The sequence below is a fragment of the Suricata suricatta genome, chromosome 8, assembly GCF_006229205.1.
Source record: "Suricata suricatta isolate VVHF042 chromosome 8, meerkat_22Aug2017_6uvM2_HiC, whole genome shotgun sequence".
NCBI lineage: Eukaryota > Metazoa > Chordata > Mammalia > Carnivora > Herpestidae > Suricata > Suricata suricatta.
In genome coordinates this window covers 30451458-30475096 of record NC_043707.1, presented here as the reverse complement: position 1 = coordinate 30475096, position 23639 = coordinate 30451458, and the positions used below count along the sequence as shown (strand labels likewise).

The 23639-nt window shown below is 47.0% G+C and overlaps 1 protein-coding gene across 1 annotated transcript in view; it reads left to right on the top strand.

Moving 5' to 3' along the window:
- Nucleotides 1-23639, top strand: part of COL26A1 (collagen type XXVI alpha 1 chain) — a 107372-nt gene that overhangs the window by 23635 nt on the left and 60098 nt on the right. The window lies entirely within an intron of this gene.

Sequence of the window (23639 nt, the reverse complement as noted above, 5' to 3'; positions counted from 1 at the left end):
ACCATCAGAACGACAAAAGAGATTCAAAAGGGGATTCAAGAAACTAATATAGATGAAGACGGGGGAGGGGTCTGATACTCCACTGGGAGAACTCACAGAGCCGAAAAGCTCTTGCACTCACGCATCTGGTTTATTACAGCGAAAGGTACAGATTCACATCCTCCAAGGGAAGAAAGACTCATGGGACAGGGACCAGGAGGGGTCACACACAGGGCTGTCGGGTGAGGCGCAGATGGCCGTTCAGTTCTCCCAGCACGCAGAAAACTAGTTGACAAGGTGTTGGGACCAGACGCTGGGAGAAACCTATGCCTGTATTTGCCCAGGAGCAATGGTTCAGCATTTGCTGATTCAGAACCACGGTGGCGTTAGACAACACAGCTAAGGGGAATTAACCATGTCTGAGCATCTACAACTGTAGGTCTGTATCTAGAAATGCTCTCTTCTTATTACCAAAGCAACCACACGTTCAGTGTAGACAGGATAAAAATACCCAGAATCACGCCTCTCAAGGTAACCTTGAACCTCACTTTGATGAAGAGCCTCCAGACCCTTTTTCCTGGGCTTTCATGCCCATCGGACACTTTTGATAACTTTCTTTTTCACCTAAGTTACCATGAATGTTTCTCCGTGTTGATGGACAGCTTTCCACAGCAATATTATTAGTGGCTGTAAAATTTGGGTATACACTTTCTTAACTGAACCCCTACTACAAGATATTTAAGTTGCTTCCAAGTTTTAAATTATTGATAACATTACTGTAAACATCTTTTTCTTTTCTGAGATAAAATTTATATACTCGGAAATGTACCACTCTTTTGTTTAAAGTTTTATTTTTATTTACTTAGAGAGAGAGATTGAGAGAGAGAGAGCATGAGCGGATAAAGAGAGAAGGAGAGAGAGAGAATCCCGAGCCCTGATGCGGGGCTCAAACTCACAAACCATGAGCTCAAGACCTGAGCCAAAGTCGGATTCTTAACCAACTGAGCCCCCCGGGGGCCCCTGAAATGCACCACTTTCTAAGTGTATGCTTTGATGAGTTCAATACATGTGCACGTTTCCATCACCTCCTGGAAAGTTCTCACCCCTTAGCAACCATTGTGCTGATTTCTCTCATCATAGATCAGTATTCAAGTACTTATTCTTGATCTTCATATAAATGGGACCATGTAATATACTCTCTTGTGTGTGATTTCTTTCAATTATTATAATGTTTTGAGATTTATTCATATTGTGATATGTGTATCAGTAGTTTACTCATTTTTATTGCTGGGCATTATTCTACTGTATAAATAACCATAATTTTTTTTATGCATTGTCCTCTGGACAGATCTTTGGGTTGTTTGTGTTTAGTTTTTGGCTTTAAGAAAAACACTTCTGTAAACATTCTTGCAGTATCTTTCTGTGGATGTATGTCTTAATTTCCCTTGGGTAAATCTCTGCAAGTGGAATTGCTGGGTCATTTTATACATTTAGCTTTATAGGAAAGGACTGAACGGTTTTCCACCAGTTGTAATCGCTCTCCATCGTTGTCAACATTTGGTCTTGTCAGTCTTTTTAATTTTAGCCATTCTAGTGGGTCTGAAATGCTGTTTGTTGTGATTTTAGTTTGCACTTCTCTGTTGACTAATGATGTCAAGCATCTTTTGAATGTCTATCTGATGTACTTACCAGCCATTCTTATAGCTTCTTCTGTGAAGTGTCTGTTCAAGACTTTGGCTCATTTTTAATTAGGTTGTTTAAATTCCTAAGAAATGGCCAAATAGTTTTCCAAAGAGGTTTTAATGTTTTATAGTCCCATAAGCAAAGTGTTCCAGTTGCTCCTCATTCTTGCCAACATTTGATGTGTTAGTCTTTTTAAATTGTAGCTATTCTAGTGGGAATGAAATGGAAAGTAGTTGTAATTTCTTTTTTAAAGAGTACTTTGACCACCAGTTCCTTTGCATTTCCATAAGACCTTTACACAACTTACCAATGTCTACCAAAAAAATGTCTATTGCGATGGAGAATAAGATTGTGATGAGTTTATAGGCCAGTTTGGGGAGAATGGGTACCTTAGTAATGAGTCTTCTGATTCATGAACATGGTATTGCTTTTCATTTATTTGGGTCTTTAATTTTCAGCCTGCAGAGTAGAGGAATTATTTTTCTCTTATTATTTCTAAGTATTTTGTATATTTGATGTTTTTTTTTTTTTTAATTGGATTGCTTTAGGGGCACCTGAGTAGCTCAGCTGGTTGAATGTCCAACTCTAGATTTTGGTTCAGGTCATGCCTTGGGCTCCACTCTGAGCACGGGACTTGCTCAAGATTCTCTCTCTGTCCCGTGCCCCTCTCCCCTGCTCACGCTCTCTTTCTTTCTTAAAAAAAAAATGGGATTGCTGTTTAAATGTTCAGTTCATAATTGTTTTTCTGCTTATATATAGAAATATATTTGCTTTTTAATATTGACTTGGTATCTAAAAACCAGGCTAAATTCATTTATTAGTTCTGTAGCTTATTTATGGATTTCTTTGGGTTTTCTACATAATCTATTATGTCCTTGATGAGTAAAGATATGTGTTTGCTTCTTTCTTTCAAATATTAATGCATTTTGTTTTATTTTTCTTGCTTTATTGGACTGGCTAGAACTTCAGGTAAGATGTTTAACTAAGAACAGATACAGTTGCATTGTTTCTAATCATGGTAGGGGATGGTCTCCATTTCACTATGAAGCATGTTGTTAATGGTAGACTTTTTTTTTCTCAGATGAGACTAGTCATTTTTAGTCTTAGTTTGTTGAGACTGTTCATCAGGAATAGGTGCTGAATCTTGCCAAATGCTTTTTCTTCATCTATACTGAGGTGATCATTTTTAAAAATCTTTTATTTTGTTAACATGGCAAATTACATTGATTTGGAATACTAAATCAACCCTTTGTTCTTGGGAATAATATTATTACTGGAATCAATCGTATTTTGACATAGTATTTTTATATATCTGTATTTGATATATATCTATACTTTTCTTTCCTTATAATGTTTGTCTGGTTTTTTTTTTTTTGGTTATGAGGTTATGCTGTTCTCATAAAAAGAATTGCAAAATTTCTTCTCCTCTTCTATTTTCTAAAAGCATTTTCTTGTAAAACTGATATTACTTTTTCTTAAATGTTGAATAGAATTCACAGTGAAGCCACGTGTACCTGTAGTTTCTTTGTGGGGAAGATTTTGATAACAAATTTGTTTTTTTTTTTAAAGATTTTTTTAAATCTTTTATTTATTTTTGAGAGACAGACAGAGACAGTGCGAGCAGGGGAGGGTCAGAGAGAGAGGGAGACACAGAATCTGAAGCAGGCTCCAGGCTCTGAGCTGTCAGTACAGAGCCCGACCTGGGGCTCGAACCCACGAACCGTGAGATCATGACCTGAGCCGAAGCCGGCCGCTTAACCGACTGAGCCACCCAGGCATCCCACAGATTTGTTTTCTTTAATAGACATGGGGCTATCCAGGTGTTCTATTTCTTTTCTTTTCTTTTCTTTTTTATTAAATGTTTATTTATTTCAGGGAGAGAGAAAGAGAAAGCAGGGGAGAGAGGAGCAGAGAGAGAGGGAGACACAGCAGCCAAAGCAGGCTCCAGGCTCTGAGCTGTCAGCACAGAACCCAACATGGGGCTCAAACTCATGAGCCATGAGATCATGACCTGAGAGGAAGTCAGGTACTTAACCCACTTAGCCACCCAGGTGTCCCTAGCTATTCTATTTCTTAATTTAGTAATTATTTATGCATTTTAGAAATCAAATTTATTGGGACACCTGAGTTGCTTAGTCATTTAAGCATCTGACTCTTGATTTTGGCTCAGCTCATGATCTTACGGCCATGAGATTGAGCCCCACGTCGGTGTGTGTGCTGGGCATGGAGACAGATTGAGATTCTTTCTTTCTCTCCTGCTCCTCCCCTCCTTGTGCGCTTTCTCCCTCTCTCTCTCACTGAAGAAAATAAATTTATTGAGGTGTAATTGACATACAACTCATTACATATATATAATTTACACACACTAGAAGTATACAGATTAATAAGTTTTGACCCAGTGAATAACTTTCTACAAAATTCTCTTCTCTCCAGTATTTTGTCCACCAAATTTGCCTCAGCTTCCCTGAACTCCAATTTCTTTTCTTTTTAAATTTTTTAAATGTTTTATTTAATTTTGAGACAGAGAGAGACAGAGCATGAGCAGGCAGGGGCAGAGAGAGAGGGAGACACAGAATCGGAAACAGGCCCCAGGCTCTGAGCTGTCAGCACAGAGCCCGACACAGGGCTCGAACCCACAAACGTGAGATCATGACCTGGGCCGAAGTCAGAGGCTTAACCGACTGAGCCACCCAGGCGCCCCTGACCTCCAATTTCTATCTCTTCGATTCAGAGCGATTGTCATGTTCTACTTAGTCTTCCCACCATGAGCTCTGGTCTGGTCGGTGTCTCTAGGAATTGTCTTGTTTATTTTTCTTCTGTCAGGAATCACTTTTTCTGAATTGCCTCCTGTCCAATATCTACAAACATTTGTTTAATAAATTTTGTCCAATTTCCTAGTTGTTTATGGTGGGAGAGCAAATTCAGTATGAGTTAGTCTATCATAACTGGAAGCAGAAATTTTACCTTTTCTTTTATTGAATTTTTTTTTTTAGAGAGAGAGAGTGTGTGCAAGTAAAGGGGAGAGGGGCAGAGGGAGACAGAGCGAGAGAGAGAGAGAGAGAGAGAGAGAGAGAGAGAGAGACTCTTAAGTAGGCTTCACACCCAGCACGAAGCCCAGTGTAGGCCTCCATCCCATGACCCTGAGATCATGACCTGAGCCAAAATAAAGAGATGGATGCTCTACTGACTGAGCCACCCAGTTGTCCCTAAATTTTTATTTATTTTTTTTCTGTATTATTTGTTAGTAGTTTTAAAAACAGTCTGATTCCATTTATTCACCCACCATTTTTTGTGCTATTGTTGTCATATGCTTGCAACCTAAATATGTTAAAAACCTCCCCGAGTCAATATTATAATTTTGCATTAAACAGATTATCTTAAAAAATTTTTTTGGTGTTTTTTATTTCATTTTTGAGAGAGAGAGAGAGCAGAGGAGGGGCAGACACAGAGAGGGAGACACAGAATCTGAAGCAGCTCCAGGCTCTGAGCTGTCAGCACAGAGCCCAACAAGGGGCTCAAACCCACGAATTGGGAGATCATGACCTGAGCTGAAGTCAGATGCTTAACTAACTGAGCCACGCAGGTGCCCCAAACAGATTACCTTTTTAACAGATGAAGGAAGGGAAAGAATCTTCTGTCTATCCTAAGTTATCATTTCCAGTGATCTTTATTTCTCCTAGAGCTCTGAGCTTCCATCTGGGATAACTTCTCCACAGGCCAAGAAGTTCTTCCAGGATTTCTTGTAGTGCAGGTCTACTTGTAGTGAATTCTCTCTTAACAATATTTTTTAGTATCTATTTTGCCTTAATTTATTTTTAATAATCAATGACTTAATTGATGGGCAAATACACAGAACATAAAATTTACCCTTTTAGCCATTTTCAAGGGTATAATTAATTCTGTGGTTTTAAGTACGTTCACAAGTATGTTTACAACCGTCACCTCTATCTAGTTCTAGGATTTTTTTTATCCCTCTGAAGGGAAACGCTATACCTATTAAGCAGTCATTCTTCATTCCTCTCTCCCGTTAGCCCTTGGCAACTCCAAATCTGCCTTCTGTCTCTATTGATTTCCCTGTTCTGGATATTTCATATAAATAGAACCAGGCAATATGTGGCCTTTTATGTCTGACTTCTTTTACTTAGCATAATGCTTTGAAGCCTCATCCAAATTGTGGGATATATCCAAATAATGAATAATATTCCATTATATGGACAGACCACATTTTGTTTATTCATTCATTAGCTGATGGACATTTGGGCTGTTTCCACCTTTTGGCTGTTGTGAATAATGCTGCTGTGAACATTCATGTACAAGTTCTGTTTGAACACCTGTTTTTGATTCTTTTTGATATATATTAGGATTGGTATTTCTGAGTCATATGGTAATTTTGTGTTAAACTTGCTAGGACCGGCAAAACTTTTTTCATGATGTCTATACCATTTTACATTCCCATTCTATTGTACAGCAGTGTACAAGGGTTACAGTTTCTTCACATCATCTCCAATACTTCCTTTGTTGAATAATATTTTCATTGAGTTCATAATTCTGGGTTGATGATTTCTTTTTTCTTTCAGTGCTTTAAACAGACTGGTAATTCCATTGTCTTTTGGCACCCATTGTTTCTGGTGAGAGGTCTGTTGTATTCATTTTGTTGTTTCCTTTCTGGAATGTGTCTTTTTTCCCCCCTGTTTTTAAGATTTTTCTTTAGCCTTGTCTTTTAGCAGTTTGAGTATGATATTATCAGGTAAGATTTTCTTAATTCTGTTGGGCTTCTTTGAGCATCTTGGATCTATAAGCCAATGTGTGTGTGTGTGTGTGTGTGTGTGTGTGTGTGTGTGTGTTTTATCAAAATAGGAAAATTTTGTTCATTATTTTTTCAAATATTTTTTCTTCCCTATTCTCTCTTCTCCTCTGGAGATTTTTCACGTTTCACGTGTTATATTTCTTGATATTATCATTGAAAGTTTGTTTTTATCCCTCTTTTTCAGTCTAGATAATTTCTGTTTCTTCCTTCCTTCCTTCCTTCTTTCTTTCTTTTTTTCCTTCTTTCCTCCCTCCCTCCCTCCCTCCCTCCCTCCCTTCCTTCCTTCCTTCCTTCCTTCCTTCCTTCCTTCCTTCCTTCCTTCCTTTTCTTCTTTTCCTCCTGAAAAAGAGAGCATGTACAAGTAGGGGAGGGGCAGAGGGAAAGGGAGAGAGATAATCCTGAGAGAATCCTAATCCAGTGCGGGGCTCAATGCCACAGTGTGAGATCATGACCTGAGCCAAAATCAAGAGTTGGATGCTTAACCAATTGAGCCACCCAGGTGCCCCCAGTCTAGATAATTTCTATTGATCTGTTTTCAAGTCGGTTGACTGTTCTGGCATCCACAATCTTCTGTTAAGCCCATTTCAGACACTGCCTTTTTTCTGTTCTAGAATGTCCATTTCTCTGTGTGTTTGGTTTATAGTCCCCTGATAAGATTTCTCCATCTATTCACTTATTACAATCATAACTTATTTTATAACATAGAATTTCTATATAATAGCTACTTTGGAAGTCATTTGTCTTCTATTTCAAAATCTGGGTCATCTTAGGATTTGTTTATATTGACACTTTTCTCTTGACCTGGGTCACAACTGCCCCTGTCATTCTTTCCATGTTAATAACTTTTGCTTAAACACTGGATAGTTTGAATGATCAATTGTAGAGATTCCCGTTTCCTTGAAGAATGTTGACTTTTGTTCTAGCAAGGAGTTAAATCACTGTAAATTTGTGAGGCCTTGGTTTTGACACTTTATTGTGTGGGTATGTAAATCTCTTAGACCTGGGATATAGCTTCTACTCCTAAGGCTTGGCCTTCCTGTGGTTTCAAAGGCCAGCCCTAGGTGGAGATACTCAAGTCTTCTAGTCTGGGAGAGACACAAGCTCTAAATCATCTCCCCTCTCTTGGGCAGAGGCTGATATCTCTGCTGAGCTTTTGTGACCTTCCCCACTGTTGTTTTCTGCTCAGCTCCTTGGAATCTCCCCTACACACACATGCACGATTCAGGGGTCAGCCAAGGACTTCCGCAGAGTTTGGGGCTCTCTGCTCTTGTTTCTTGTTAGATTTCTTCCTTCCCTTTCCAGGTCCTCTGGCAGCCTTCAGCCTAAACAACTGCAGGTTTTGACTTACGTTCCGGCCACTCTGCACTGCCTGAACTGAATCTTTCCCTCGGGGGAAGAGTCATGTAATGTAGCAAGATCTAGTCTCTTTTTTGCAATGGTTCACTTCCTTCGGTTTCTGCTGGTTTCTGCTGGACTTTTGTTGCTCTCCCTAGGGTCTTCAGATGATTGTTTAAAAAATTATCTAGACCTTATAATCTTTTTTTTAAACATTTATTTTTGAGAGAGAGAGAGACAGAGCATGAGCAGAGGAGGGGTAGAGAGAGAGGGAGACACAGAATCAGAAGAAGGCTCCAGGCTCTGAGCTGTCAGCACAGAGCCTGATGTGGGGCTCGAACTCACAAGCCCCACATCGGGCTCTGTGGGCAAGGGGCAGGCAGAGAGTGTTTTCACCATCTGTGTCTCTGTGGTGGCCAGCACAGTGCCTGCCCCTTAGCCGGGGTTCTGGAAGCTCTGTTGACTGATTCTGCACCTGGAACATGATGTGGACATGGTCAAAGGACTCAGCACGAAGCACGGGATACAGTGCCATTCCTTTACCTCTAGATTTAATTTAAAAAGTAATTCCTTAACCTGCATTCCGCCAGGAGATGTCCCTCCGCTTAGCTCAGTTGGCTGGGAGCAGAGATGGCCTCATTACCTTTATCAGTATCACATCATCACGTCATTACTTCTCACCTTTGAAATGGTACTTTACACTTACTTTTAAATGCTTATTTATTTTTGAGACAGAGACAAAGCGCAAGCAGGGGAGGGGCAGAGAGGGAAGGAGACACAGAATCTGAAGTAGGCTCCAGGCTCCCAGCTGTCAGCACAGAGACCGATGTGGGGCTCGAACTCACAAGCCACAAGTCATGACCTGAACCGAAGTTGGACGCTTAACCGACTGAGCCACCCAAGTGCCCCTACTTTATTTTTAAATTTTTATTTATTTATTTTTTTAATGCTTACTTATTTCTAAGACAGAGAGAGACAGAGCATGAGTGGGGGAGGGGCAGAGAGGGAGAGAGAGAGAGAGAAAGAATCCCAAGCAGGCTGCACTGTCAGTGCAGAGCCTGATGGAGGGCTCACACTCACGAATCACAAGATCATGACCTGAGCCAAAATCAAGAGTCAGACGTTTAACTGACTGAGCCTCCCAGGTGCCCTGGTACTTTATACGTTAGAAAGGACTTCCAGTCATGCTGTTCTATTTCTCCATGGTATAGATGTTGATATAGATAATGCTTGTGTCTCCCCTCCCAAATTTATATGTTGAAACCTATTCCCCAATGTGGTAGTGTTAAGAGAAGGTCTTTGGGGGTGACTAGTCATGAGGGTGGAGCCCTCATGAAAGAGGCCCGAAAGAACATTCTTTCCCTTTCTACCCTATGAGGACGCACCGAACCAGGAAGCTAACCCTTACTAAACACCAGCTCTGCCGATACCTTGATTTTGGCCCTCCCAGCATCCAGAACAGTGAGAGGCAAACACTTGTTTACGAGCCCCCTGGCCTATGGCACTTGGTTGTAGCAGCCCACACGGACTGAGACAGATGCAGAAACTGAGGCTCAGAGATGTGAAGAGTCTTGGCTAAGCTCACCAAGCTGAGTGTGGCTGATGCAGAACTAGAACCCGAGTCTTCTGTTCCTGCCTAAGTGCTCTTCCCTCTAAGCCTCCCGGGACCTTCGAGGTCATGGGAAATCCTACTCAGAGTTGTCCTCGCACAAGAAACAGGTCAGCAGGATGCTTTCTGAAAGACCTAAGTGGCCTGGCCCCTGGTGTTTTAGGGCCCAGATCTTGTGCGGTGTTGTGGAGATTTGTGCAAAGCTGATAGACCCAACCATCAGACGACACATTTAACGCAAGTAGGGGATTTTTTCCTTTTGTTTTGTTTTGTTTTGTTTTGTTTGTTTCAGCTGGAATCCTAGCCAGGACAGGAAATGAAGCCCCTGCCCTTCCTGGGCAGGGGCGGGCCCAGGGCCAGGTGACGTAGCCGGTGCAGCAAGCATCGAGCTGATTGATTTGAGTCCAAGATGGTGCCGACCTTTCACCCCTGGCTCGAGGTCTGTGCACGAGTGTGTCTGTGTTTTGAATGGCTGAGTGTTCAAAGCCAGGAGGCATTCTCACGGGAGGAGGCTGTTGTCTCCTGGCCCGTCTGCAGAGCTCAGCATTTTAGGGAAACGATTCTCAGTGAATCTGATGGTGTTTCCGAGACCTGCCTACCACAGCTGTGGTTAAAGGGAGGGACCAGCAAGTGGGGCCGTTTATTCAGGTTAGCTGAGGACCTGGGAGGTTCCAGGCACTGTGTGCTAGATGCTTGGGAGACACTGATGGAAAGGTGTGTTTGTGCAGGGGCCAGAGGAGTGGGCAGAGGACACCCCAGTGCTGTGAAAGTAGGGCTTGGCTGCAGGCATGTTTGATACGCTGTAGGCCCCACAGGAGGTAAGCGTTGGGGAGGGGTCTTCCTTGAGCTCAAGACCTGGGTCCAAAGGGGCTCACACTCTCTCCGGACTCTGCTCCGATGGGAGCCCCCCCCCACCTCTCTCGTATGGTCCGTCCCTCTCACCTGCTGGTTCCTTCCCCGTCAGTACATGAACACATCAGGCATCTCTTATCTTTACGAAAACAATCTCATTGAATCTGAATCTTCCTTCCGCCACCATCCTGTCCCGAGCTTCCTTTCTTGGCCAAGCGTTTTGGAAGAACTGATAGCCTTCCCAGACTCAGGCTTCCTTGTTTCTAGAGTATTCTGCAGCCTGCGAGGTCAGGCCTCTGCCTCACTTACCACCCACCACCGAGCGACCTCTGTGTAGGCGATGTCCTCGTTTATTATTTATTATTATTCTGCCGCCAACCAGCCGGAACCTGATTGGTTTCTTGAGCAAATGCATGGTTGTAAAGGCAGTTTTCAGGTGTGTGAAATGTGAGCTTCAGCTGGTGGATCTACCGTTATCCCCCTTGTGTAGATGAGTAACTGAGGATTGGGGAAATGTTGATTTTTTAAATTTTTTAAATGTTTGTTTATTTTTGAGAGGGCGAGAGAGAGAGAGAGACAGAGACACAGAGAGAGAGAGAGAGAGAGACAGAGAGAGAGAGAGGGAGACACAGAATCTGAAACAGGCTCCAAGCTGTCAGCACAGAGCCCGACGCAGGTCTCAAACCCATGAACTGCGAGATCATGACCTGAGCCGAAGTCAGATGCTTAACCGACTGAGCCACCCAGATGCCCCAGGAAATGTTGATTTTTATGTGAGACCTTGCTGGAGGTGGAGGCCCAGTGACAGGAAGTGGAAGGTGCCATGGCCACCTCGGGCTGAGCTGGAGAGAACATTCCGTGGGGCCTGACCCCTCAGTCACTTCTCACACCTGCCTAGTCCTGGCACCATTGGCCCGGTGGGGGCGGTGGGGGCGGCGAGCTGAGGGCCTGTTCATTTAACATGTGCTCTCGCTCTCAGCTGCAGCAGACAGCGTGGCCTCCCCGGTGACTCCGGGCCCTTTGATCCTCCATCCCAGCCTGGAGTGGCTCCAGCGTCGGGATGGGTGTTTGTTGTCAGACAAGCATCTTTCGGCACCTCCCGTCATGCTGTGTGGGGCTGTAAATATCCACAGATGTCACCTGCCTTCTCTTTCTCTGGAAAGTGCTTGCATGGGGACCGGCCCAGGTCACAGGCACGTCTTTCGGCTGCTGGGCTGTCTGCACGTCCAGGGGGCTCACAGCACTTACCTTGACGGCTTCTCCGCCCATGGACATGTCACAGGGGGCAGCGGGAGCCAGAGTGATGCCCCAGGAGATGAGTGCAAAGCTCATGAATTTTCTGAGATTCTTCTGAGCCCCGAGACCTTGATGGAGTGATGCATTTGGGAACCACCCTCTCTTTTCCCAGAAGAGGGGTCCATGCCTCTCAGAGGTCCAGGACAGCCCACAGTCAACAAGCCAGAAGTGGGCTCATTGGACCAGGCATTTCTCGGCTAAAGCCTGCTGCTGTCCCGATCCTAAGCTCAGTGTTTTCTAGAAAGGGAGCTTGTGGGGAAAGGACTCCTACCCACTGTGGCCTGACAAGATCAACTCAGGTCACGTGGCCAAAGTCATGTGCATCGACAAAGTGGGGAGGCCAGAAAGCTGTCGAGCTTTGGGTTCCCCAGGACGCAGGCTCTGGGAGGGAGACGTGGGGGGAAGTCTACCTGGGGGTACTCTGAGGGTCAAGGGAAGGGGAGCAGGGTGTATGGAGGAGCGTGAGATTTTGGGCCGCAGTGAAGGTTTCAGCCCACCCCACGGGAGCTCTGAGGTGGGACGACCCTTCTTCCAGAAGAGTCCGGGGCCAAGTGGTTGGGCCTTCATAGCCTTGAGTTGGCTGATGATTGGATGTGGCTGCCCAGAAAGGGCCATGGTCTTGGGTCTTTGCTGAGGCAGTTTCCCCTGAAAGAGCTGACAGAAGTGAGCTGCCAGCTGGAAGCTTCCCGAGAGCAGTGGGGGGGGGGGGGTGAACCCTGAACCCTGAGCCTTGAACCCTGAGGCTGCCTGGCCGACGCAGCCTCCACAGTGAGGATCTGAACTGCTGCTTGAGGACAGGCCAACCGTCCCCCTTCCTAAATAAGAGATCCCCAATCTGTACCTTGTGTTGTCTTCATATAATAGGTCACAGAATTCATGATCCAGTGACTGGGCAGAACTGAGGTCAAATCCCAATTCCTTTGCTTCTTTTCGGCCTCAGGTGACCCTTGGAAAGTGGTTTGAACCTTGAGTGTTAGCTCTCTTGCCTACAAAAGAGGCCAGAGGCTGCTACCCGGCAGGCGTGCGGTGGAGACAGGCACGGCGCGCTCTCCCTGCTCAGGAGGTCCCTGTGGTCCAGCGGGGAGAAGCGGATCAGGACAGGAGAAAGGAAGTCCTGGCCAAACAGCAGACAGCTCATTCTCACCGTCCAAAGTGGGGTAGCAAGAAGTCGGGGCGGGCCTCTTGGAGGAAGTTTGAGGGCTGTGGGTGAGATCCCGCCACCGTCAGTTTTGAGAGGGCCTGTGGGGAGACATCATGCTTCCGTGGCTTTCTGTAGCGCCTCCCCATTGCCGGTGTCTCCCCACCCCCACCCCCGAAACACCGAGGCTGGTCTGATGGCTCCTGGGATGGCAGGGCTGGGCCTGATGGCCCCCAGGGCGGCCTGGGCTGGAAGGGCATAGGGGGCCTCCAGGGATGCCATGAAACATTCCAGATCATGCATGCTGGTCCTTTCCTCTTGCATCAGGAGCTTCTCGGGGCCCAGACACATGCTGAGGAGCGTTTCTACCTGCAGAGCCAACACAGTGTCGATTCTGGGGGTGCTGGTGTTCAAGAGGGGTTCAGTCCGAGAGACCCTCATTCCGTAGCTTCTGGTGCTTTTCCAGCCCCAGCCCTTGCCTCCAGCCCTCGACCACTGAGGTGACACCTCAAGGCTGGTGGTGGAATGTGGGCAGGGGCTGGGCGGCCTGGTGGGTCCGCCCAGACCCCTCTGCCTCCAGAGAGGCTGTGGTTGCCGCCCCCACCCAGAGGTACCTGGGCCCACGTCCTGGGTGAGTGCTTCTGTGTTTTCAGACAGCTGCTCCTTTTCTATCACATCAGAACCTCACCCTGAGCCTCGTGCTTCCGTGTCTGTGAGTGTTTGCACTCCCCCATCATACAGTGTCTCTTGCTGAACGGACTCAGTTTCCCTACTCCTTTCCAGATCAGACAGGCCAGCGTGGCCTCCGGCCTTGCTCTCCCTTCCCAGCTCTCCGGGCCTCACGAGCTGGTGCACAAACTATACCCACACCAGCACGAGGCTTCTGTCTGCACCTGATCTGCCGCTGGGGCTCCATTCAAACATTTTCCTTCCAATGCCGCATGACTGACTGGAGCCAGCCCTGGGAGCCCAGAAGGTTCTCTCTGCCCCCCTTTAACAGAGTCGCAGCCCCTAGGCCCTGGGCTGGTGGAAGGGGAGGGCCCCTCACATCCTGTGCGGAGTACTGGGAAGTGCGCGGGGGTAACATGAGGCATCAGGCCCCTTCCCATGTAACCGGAAACCCATGGACCAAGTGCGGCCGTTTTATATGCAGGACAAGCGGAATGGAGAACAGAATCTCACCTCCCCGAGGGCTCACAGACGGCCTCCCAGAGTGCGAGCATGAGCCAGGCCAGCTGGCTCAGGGCAGGGGCGCTGTGCGGCATCACACAGGGGCGGTGGCTTTCCACCCAGCCGACCCCCCTCCTCCTTCCTGTTGCCATATTTTGCCAGCGGTGGCTCCATTTTCTAGCTAGCGCTCCCGGCTCGGGGACCTGGGCGTGGCTGGTGGATCGTCCTCTCCTGAGGGATTCTGTCCCCTTGCCTGCCAGGAGGGTGCAAAGACCACGGACCTCAACCTACGGGAAGGGTTGACATCCCACTTCCACATGCCCATTCTGTAGGCAGGTCACTTCCTCTGTGTGATCCTCAGTGTCCTCATCTGGAAAGCGGGCACAACATAAGCTGTCTTGTATTGTGTATCAAATGAAGTGGATAAAAAGTACCTGGTGTGACGACACAGTCGGTGGCACAGAGTAGGTCCTTAGTGCGTGGCTCTTGTTACTGTTCATTTGCTCCCTGCTTGCCCAGTGCTGAGCACGATGTGTTAGAAACACACATTGACTGACGTTGGTGTCTTCCTTTCCAGAATATGGATGCTTAGGACCAAAATGAATCGTAAAACTGAGGTTATGTCCTGGTGTGTGTGAGAGAGACAGAAGATATATTCCATCTCTACTTTTTTTTTTAATCATAACTAGGGTGTGAGTACAACGTAGGGCTTCAGCCCATAGACTCATGGGGCCCCAGGGGCCATGGAAGTGGGGTTTACCAGGCCCTGGTGAGCCTGAGCAGCCCTGCCTGGCAGAGGGCATCAGGAGCCCCGGGGCCTCTCCTGCAAAGATTCTCTCAGGGATTTGTAGCTGGGGTCTGGGGTCCCACCCACTTCCCCTCCAAGGCGGCCAGTCAGCACCAGAGATGCTGTGAATGGAATCTGGGAGACTGCCGGTGGTAGGGACAGAGCCTGGGGTGGGTGTGAGGCCAGAAGTCGGGGCTGCTTCTGCCCGTGTAGGTCCCTCGGCTGTTGGCTTCTCCCCTGGAAATGGGGTTCCAGCAGTGCTTCTGCTGGGGAGGGGCGCCTTTTTGGTGAGCAAGCCCGTGGCTCCGCGCTCCCCTCCCTGGGGCTCCCGGCGGCCTCGGAGCCAGGCCTCGGAAGGGAGCGACACCGAGCTCTGGTTATTGTAAACTTCCCGCAGGAGGACGCGTACCTTACCATGATGTCATGTCTAGACACCCAGGTCAGGTATAAATTATGGAGACAAAGTAGTATGTTCAGTGGTTAACTGTAAAACTTTAACGAGAGATTTCTGTGGCTCGAACATGTGTGGGGAAGGCTGCTCTGGGAGGAGGAGAGGGGCTCACTTCCCTTTTTGCTTCCTCTCTGGCCATCTGCAGGCCAAGAGGCAAGGCCCGTAAGCCTCGGCAGAGACCCTGGTCTCAGGTGGAGGCTGCGTCCTTGGGCAGGTCACCGCCTCACAGGGCCTCAGTTTCTTTATCTGTAAAATGGGGGTGGGGGATAGAATCTTCCAGCACAAATATTTCCCTGTCCTGATCCTCTACGACCTGGCGGAGCAGATCAGGAGACAGGCACGTCCAGCAGAAGGCATGCCTGTTTGGGTTTCAGACCTGCCTCCTGGGGCTGTGGGGCTGTGGAATGCGGCAAGACAGGAATGGTTGCACGGGCTGCGAGGGGCCGTGCAGACGGTGAGGGGCCAGTCCTGGAAATCCTGGAGTCTCCTCTGGAAAGGGCCAGACGCTGAGCCAGCAGCCATGGGGGGATGTCTTTGTGGAAAAGGAGATGGACGCTTTTCTTTTCCTTTTTTTTTTTTGACACCAAATACGTTGTTCTCACACCACTGCTCCAATTCACTGACACCAGCTGGGTGTCCAGCACTTCCGTTCGGTTCTGACGCTGACCGCGTGGTGTGAGCACAGACCCCTCAAGGGAAAGGGCTACAGACTGCCCCCTGCTTTGGATGCTGGCTACAAACAGGCTTCCTTCTGCCACCCCACTGGCCACAAATTCGTGGGTTCCCATAAAACCCCCTGCAAGGTTGATCATTCACTAGACTGATTCCTTCAACTCAAGAAAGCAGTGTAATTGTGACTGTGGTTTTACTAGAAAGGATGCTCCCAGGACCAGCCAGATGGACTGGGGCCAAGGATGGGGGAAGAGGTGCAAAACTTCTGTGCCCTCTCTGGGCGCACCACCCTCCCAGCATGTCATTGTGTCCCCCAACCTGGAAGCCCCCTGAGCCCCATAATTATGGTGTTCCATCACCTAGGCACAATGAATGACATCGTTGGCCATTAGTGATTGCACTCAGTCTCGGAACTGAAAGTTCCAACCCCCTTGTCACGTGGCTGGTTCCTCCGGGGGGCCTTCCCCCATCCTGAAGCCACCTAGGGCCCCACCAAGAGTCACCTCATTAGCATGGACCCAGGTGCGGGCTTGTTATGACTAACAAAAGATGCTTGGCTCTCTCAGGAAATTCCAAGGGTTTTAGGGCCTCTGCACTAGGAACTGGGGATCCAATATAGATATTTTATTATACCACAGACACAAAGGCGTTCCAAACTGTGACTGGATGCCATGGAGTGTGCCGAAGACGCCCACCTTGGGGCCTTAGGCTTGAGGCCCTGGGAGGCCCTGGCGTCTTGCAGAGACATTCTATGGTGTCTGCAACTGGGGGGTGGGGGGACATGACATCGGGGCCTCGCCGCACCCCTGCCCCTGGAATAGCACAGACGTCACAGCCCCAGGGCTCGGCTCTCACCCCACGTGTGACTGAGAGATGGCAGACCATTGGAGCGGGGTCTAATGCCTCTGCTGTGTAGGCAGATCCATTCAATCTTGGTGACACGGGAGCCGCACGACAGTGAGCCATGAGGAGCTCTGGGATCCCAGTGTCTGGGTCAGGCTGTGCTCATGATGCCACAGGAAAATGAGCCCCAGGAGACAACAGAGCAGCTGGGATGAAGACACCCCTTCCCTCGGCCAACTGTTCCCCCACCACGTTGCATTTATGAGGTGCCCACGTGCTCTAAGGAGTCATAAACACTGCAGTCCGTGGAGCAAAGCCGCACCCTCCCAGCTGGACCCTCAGGCTTTGGAGGTCTTGCCTTTAGCCCTGGGTCCCCTGTTCCCCCAAGAACCTCCTAAATGTTCTTTGTGACAAAGCCATTGCCTGGAGCTTTCTCAGGAGGGGCTGTATTTCTGGAGGTGGAGTTGGAGTGTTCCAGAATCCCGGTGCCTTGCTCTGCTTTGAACAGTTACTGCCTGGGCCTCTCATTCAATGCTTCTTTCTCTGGCATGAGATTTCCTTCTTCTTTTTCTCTTAATTGTTTACGTGTGTATCTGCTCAACTAGTCCATGAGCTGCTGGAGAGGTGGAACTTTCTCTTTTGGTCTGCAGGGACCACCCCCTGCCCCACGAGAGAGGAAGGGAAAAACCCGGAGATTTAGAGCCTCCAGACCTACAGGCAAGTCTGGCCTCCCTCACCATCAGCTATGAAATTTTAGACAAGCAAATGATTTCCACGAGTCTCATTTTCCCCATCAATGAAATGGGAATATTAAGGCTTGCTCTGCGTGGGCTGTTGGGAAGTCCGGGGGCTTCTGGAAAGTGCCCGACTCCATGCCTAGCACCAGGAGAGCACCCAGGGCATTAGATGATTAGATGAAGATCGATCGCATAGTCAGTGATGGATCCTGGGCCAGAAACCAGGTGTCCCTTTTCTATATTACTTTGTATCGCCTTATCATGCTCACTTTGAAGGAAATAGATGAATAATCGATTAAAATACAGGGTTGCTGCAGCTGACACTGGGACCGGGCCCAGGCAAGGTGGCTGGTTGATTTGGCAGCAGAATAGTCTTCATCCAGAGACCAAGGGCAAAGGGCAGATCTCGGGGCCATTCGGGCCCAGGCTGGTCATGGAGTAGGGGCGTGTCTGCGTGCGGTGTGTGTGTATTCGTACTGTCTGCATCATGTCTGTGTTGCGTATGTGATGTGTGCGTACACCACCGAGTGGGTATAGGACATGCGTGGTGGCTATGGATATCACTCATGTATTTGGTTTTTTTAAAGGATTTTTTATTAAAATTTTAAAAAAATGTTTATTCATTTTCGAGAGACAGCATGAATGAGGAAGGGGCAGAGAGAGAGGGAGACATGGAATCTGAAGCAGGCTCCAAGCTCTGACCTGTCAGCACAGAGCCCGATGCGGGGCTTGAACTCACAAACCATGAGATCATGACCTGGGCTGAAGTCAGATGCTTAATCAGTTGAGCAACCCAGGAACCCCAGTTGTTCGTGTATTTGTAACATGAGTGTGTGTGCACGTGCGTGTACGTGGGTATACTATCTGTGTGGTGGGTGTGCATGATGTGGGGTGTATGTTGGCATGTGAATTGTATTGTATTGTGTGTCTGTGTGTGGTGTTTGTGCCTGTGTGTTTGTGTGTGCGCATTAGTGTGCAGTGTGTGGTACTTGTACATCTGGCCCCCTGCCTTCTGGAAGCCGAGTGGAATGAACTTGCTCCTAACCTGTTGTGTTTCACTACGGTTCTCTCACTCTGTTTTACCTCCTAGCCTTCGGTCGTAATGTCCCCCATTTTCCCTGCCCAGAGAGTACGTCTCTGACTTTCTGCCTGAGTGGCCAGGAGGACCCAGAGACCCTCCTCCTTACGGACTTTGAACCTGTCCTGTTTTTAGCTCCCTTCTTGAATCTTCCTTTTTCAAAGTACCTGATAGGCTACCATAGAGGGAAGGGGTGTTCGCAGCCATGAAAGAGCTTCCACTGCTGTCCCTGCCGGGGAGACTTGGAGTTGTGGGTCAGCAGAGTCCGCTCCCATCCATACATTTGTCTGGCAGTTTCCGTGTTTCCGCCTGCTGGTGACCCCCTTCCTGTTTTCTTTATCCTTGTCAGTGTATACCTTTAAAAACCCCAACTCACTCTGTCACCTTAGTGGGGGAGGTCTCAGGAGAGTATGGTGGCAAATGTGCACCTGTCATCTGTGCCAGAAACAGGGGAGCCAAGGGACATGTCATGTCCCTTTCCGGAGGTAGGACACAACACAGGGCACTTGGGCTCACAATGCTTAGTACTTCTTACCATCCTAGTGGTCAAATTAATCTCTCTTTTTAAAAAATTAATTAATTAATTAATTTAGAGAGAGAAAGTGTGAACATGCTCGAGTGCACACATGTGCACATGTGAGTTGGGTGAGAGGCAGAGAGAGAGGAGGAGAGAAAATCCCAAGCAGGCTCCCTGCTGTCAGTGCAAAGCCTGGCACAGGGCTCGAACTCATGACCTGAACCAAAATCAAGAATCAGACGCTTAACCGACTAAGCCATCCAGATGCCCCTCAAATTAAACTCTTAATTTAAAATATTTATATAAAGAATATTTCAAACTTGATGAAAAAAACATTAAACACCCCATAAGATACTTATGTACCCATCGCTGAGATTAAGCAGTTAGCTTTGTGCCATATGTCCTTTAGGATGGTTCTTTCTCTTTAACTTTTTATTTTAAAATAATTCAGAACAGGGGTGCCTGGAGGGCTCAGTTGCTTAAGTGTCTGACTTCGGCTCAGGTCATGATCTCATCATTTGTGAGTTCGCGCCCTACATCAGGCTCTGGGCTGACAGCTCGGAGCCTGGAGCCTGCTTCGGATTCTGTGTCTCCCTCTCTCTCTGCCCCTCCACTACTCACACTCTCTCTCTCTCTCTCTCTCTCTCTCTCAAATAAATAAAAGCATTAAAAATTTTTAAAATAATTCAGAACAGTGTATTTTTTATTTTTTAATGTTTGTTAATTAATTAATTAATTCGTTAATTTATTTATTGAGAGAGAACTGGGTAGGGGCAGAGAGGGAGGCAGGGACAGGGGATCTGAAGCAGGCTCTGTGCTGACAGCAGTGAGCCCGACGTGGGGCTTCTCACTCATGAGGCGTGAGATCATGACCAGAGCCCAAGTCTGACACTTAACTGACTGAGCCACCCAGGCACCCCAGGACAGTGTAACAGTATATTTCAAAGACATAAAATGTCACAGGTATGGCTAAAGTCAGGGACAGCTAAAGCTGTAATATAGTATGTTATATAAATTATTCAATGTCTTCATTTATGCCTATAAATAATATATATGACTGGGTTTGAAAATTTGTGGAGCCCATGTTCTGCTGAGTTCATCCTTTTACAGTTTGCTTTTCCACTTAAGGTATTTGTGAGATCGATTCCTGTTGACTCTTTAACCTCTCGCTCATCTGTTTTAACTGCTTTACAGTGTTCACCTGCATGAATATACTGCAGTTTTATGTATCACACCCATTCTGAAAGACATATTGCTTCTGCTTTTCCACAATTATAAGCAGAACTACAGGGAATACCCTAGGACCCTAGGGCACATGAGCAAAGACTTACCCAGACAGAGAAGGTTTATCTTTAACTTTTCTAGAATTTGTCACATTGCTCTCCAAACTCTTTGTTCCAACGTCGGCTCTACCGGGAGTGCACACAAGTTCCCCGCTGCTCTGTATCCCAGCCAATGTGCAGTGCTACCTGCCGTGACTCTGTGTACCTAATAGATGAGATATATCGTTTTGAGGATTTGCATTCCCCTAATATGTCTGAGTTTCAGCTCCTTCTGGGTTTTGTTTGTTCAAAAATCACTGTATCCAGCCATGACACTTGAACAATAGTTCAGTTGGGTATAAAATTCTAGGTTGACGGTTATTTCCCCTCTACACCTTGGAGAGTTATTGCATTATCTTCTGGCCTCTGTTGTTGCTGTTGAAATATCCACTGAAGATGTTTTGGAGATAATTCAACTTTTTTCCTTTGGTTAGTTGTGTGATTTTGTCTCTCTTTCATGTTCTGCAGATTATTGCGACTTGTCTAGATATGAATAGATTGACTTCTCTGGTTGGGACGCACTGTGATACTTGACTCCTTGAACTGATATATGAAGACCTATAGGTATTCAAACCAATTCCAGAAAACCCCAAGCTGTTATCTCTTCAAATACTGCCTTTTGACCCTTTTATTTATTCTTTGTAGACAGAAAGAATCTGCATCCTTTTTTAAAATGTTTATTTATTTATTTTGAGAGAGGTAACATGCAAGTGAGTGGGGAGGGCCAGAGAGAGAGGGAGATGGAGAGAAAGAATCTCAAGCAGGCTCCACGCTGTCAGCACATAGCCGGACCTGGGGCTTGAACTCACAAACTGTGAGATCATGACCTGAGCTGAAATCAAGAGCCAGATGTCTAACTGACTGAGCCGCCCAGGCGCCCCTAAAGAATCCACATGCTATTTTCCATGTCTCTAAACTACTCTTTCTCTTTTTAAATTTATGATCCACTTTTGCATTTGGGGTAATTTTCTTGGATCTGGCGTTCCTTTTATTTATCTTATTCTCAGCTGTGTCCAATATGCCTCTTGACCTGTTAGTTTAACTTTTATATTTTCAATTTCTATAAGTTATATTTACTTATTTTTCATTTCTGTCCTATTTCCAGCTCCTCCTCTTAGCTCTTTAATGTTTTAAAACAAACTTACCTTATATACATTTCATACTTCCTTTCATATTGGAATTCTGTATTTTCAAGTTGTTGGCATTCAGTCTTCCTCTGATTGTCTTATTTGCTCTCTCACTCATGGCTGCTTATTTCCTTGTTTTGCAATTTTTTAAGTTTATGTATTTATTTTGAGAAGGAGATAGAGCACAAGCAGGGGAAAGGCAGAGAGAGAAGGAGGGAGAGAGAGAGAGTCCCAAGCAGGCTCTGGGCTCTCAGTGCAGAGCCAGACACAGGGTTAAAATTCATGAGGCGTGAGATCATGACCTGAGCTGAAATCCAGAGCTGGACACTCAACTGTCTTAATACCCCCCAACTCTCCTCCCCAAGCTGCCCCTGGTTTGCAGGGTTTTTTGGTGCGCTCATCTTTGCACAGTTGTTTTCCTGAGAATCCCTTGTAGCCTGGATTGTGGAACCTTTATTCCACAGAGTTTCACAAGGCACTCCAGTGAATCATGAGGCAGGAATAGATTTTTATGTTAATTACTTGATTTGTGGGTTTCTTTTTTCTTTTTTATTAAAAAATGCTTATTTATTTATTTTGAGAGACAGAGAGAGAGAGAGAATGTGTGTGGGAGAGCAGGGGAGGGCAGAGAGAGGAGGGAGAGAATCCCAAGCAGGCTGTGCACTGTCAGCTCAGAGCCCCATGCAGGGCTCAATCCCATGAACCGTGCAATCATGACCTGAGCTGAAACCAAGAGTCAGAAACTTAACCGACTGAGACACCCAGGCATCCTGGTTCGGGGGTTTCTAAAGTTAATTCAGACCCCAGAACCACACAAGGCAATGAGTCTGAGGTTTGGGTGAATCGGGAGATTTTCTCCATTGCTGAAGTAGGAATAATGTTGCCTTCCACACACTCAGTAAATGCTGGCTACAATGATTATATTGATCACATATGTGCTTTTTCACTTTATTGATATTTTTGTGTGGCCTGGCTGGAGCTCTTTGAAAATAAAGTAGCTAAGTTAGTTTTCATGCAGGCCATGATCTTTAATTGTGCCACATGTATCCTGAGAAGGAGATGGGGGGAAAAGCAATAAAACTAAAAGTGAGCGTTCACAGGTTATACTATCTTGCTAATACAGACTATCTTCTGTTAAGCCCACGACACAGATGTTGTTATAATCAGGACGGACCAGGTTACACTTTGGTAACAAAGAGCCCCAAGATTTCAGGGGGTTGACCCAACAAAAGTTTCTGTTTTACTCAAGCCACCTGTCCAGCGAGGGTCGGCAGAGGGTCCAGCCCCAGGTTGACCAAAGTTCGGCCATCTTGCAGTCACATTATCTGTTATAGGTGGGAGACCGGAAAGTTGTACGCGGGCTTTTCACCACCTCAACACCTCATAACGTATTGGCCCAAACCAGTCACGTCGCCAACCGGTCACCTCTAAAGGGTCAAGGAAAGGTAGGAAAGAGAATGGGACATTGGGTGACTAAATCTGTCTCTGCCGTAGGCCAAGTAGGAAAAAAATGGAACTTCTGTCATACGCCGTCTAAGTGTCCAGCTCTGTCAGGCACATTTCCCACATTCCTTCCCAACTCGCAGAGAGGCTCCTGGGTAGCTTTGTGCCCAAAGAAACCAGAGCTCCCGAAGGTGAAGGAACTCATGCAAGCCACCACATCTAATTAGCAACAAAGCCAAAATTTAAATTCTACCTCCTGACTCTAGATCGAGGATTTCTACCAGGGCAGAAAGAGAGCCAGAGACACACGGGGATGTGAGAGGAACCTAGAAGTCAGCTCTGGGCACATCGGTGCCAGCGGGCAGGGCTGTCTGTCCCTGTGAGCCCCCAGGAGCAGGGCTGCCTGATCAGCCTGTGTGAGCCATTCGCCCTTGGACCTCTGAGGCTGGTCATGCCGTGCCGACCACGCGCATGGTTGGCCACACTTTCCAAAGTCAGGCATAAACGCGGTCTGATAAGCATGAGCTTGGAGCCTTTGTACCTTAGCTGTGGGGCTGCCAGGGACGCCAGGGCTCTCCTGGGACATACACATGGGAGCTAATGGACCAGAAAGAACGTGGTTCTCTTGGTTAATTTCCTTCTCTGTGCTGCCCTATCGCCTGTCCCGGCCTCTGTCCCCCGACCATGGCTGCCTTCAGTGGCATGACTGCTTTGGCCAGGATGCTGGGGTCTTTGAATTCATTGCTATGTCCCCAGTGTCCAGGATGGGGCTTTGCCCTGAAGAGGCCTCGGG